Source organism: Odontomachus brunneus, unplaced genomic scaffold (genome assembly GCF_010583005.1).
Source record: "Odontomachus brunneus isolate Ranch 3 - 2012 unplaced genomic scaffold, Obru_v1 Obru_scaffold_319, whole genome shotgun sequence".
In the NCBI taxonomy this organism is placed as follows: Eukaryota; Metazoa; Arthropoda; class Insecta; order Hymenoptera; family Formicidae; genus Odontomachus; species Odontomachus brunneus.
In genome coordinates, this window is record NW_022639769.1 from 129207 (window position 1) to 129682 (window position 476).

Sequence of the window (476 nt, forward strand, 5' to 3'; positions counted from 1 at the left end):
TTGCGCTGTGTTAAAGGCAAATTTTATTTGGCTTAAATTTTCATCCCAGTTTCTATGATCTTCCCCCACGTATTGGAAAATCATTGTTTTAATCGTACGATTCGCTCTTTCTACGGGGTTGCATTGGGGAGTCCATACCGGCGTCCACCGGTGTTGTATTCCTAGATCCTTGGTTATTTTTTTCATGCTTCCTGATTTGAACTGCGTTCCGTTGTCTGATATTATAATATCCGGACATCCGTGTCGGTAGACGATTTCTTCGAGGAAGCCTTGTGCCACTGCGGTAGCTGTTGCTTGACGTAGCGGCTTTATATCGATCCATTTTGAGAATCTGTCCTGCATTGTGAGGATCCATGTGTATCCCTTTTTGGATCTTGGTAGCGGTCCTATAAGGTCCAGCGAGACCTGTTCCCATGGTTTTTGTACAGCCGTGGCGTGCAGCTTTCCTGGTGGCTGCATTTGAGATGCCTTGTGGG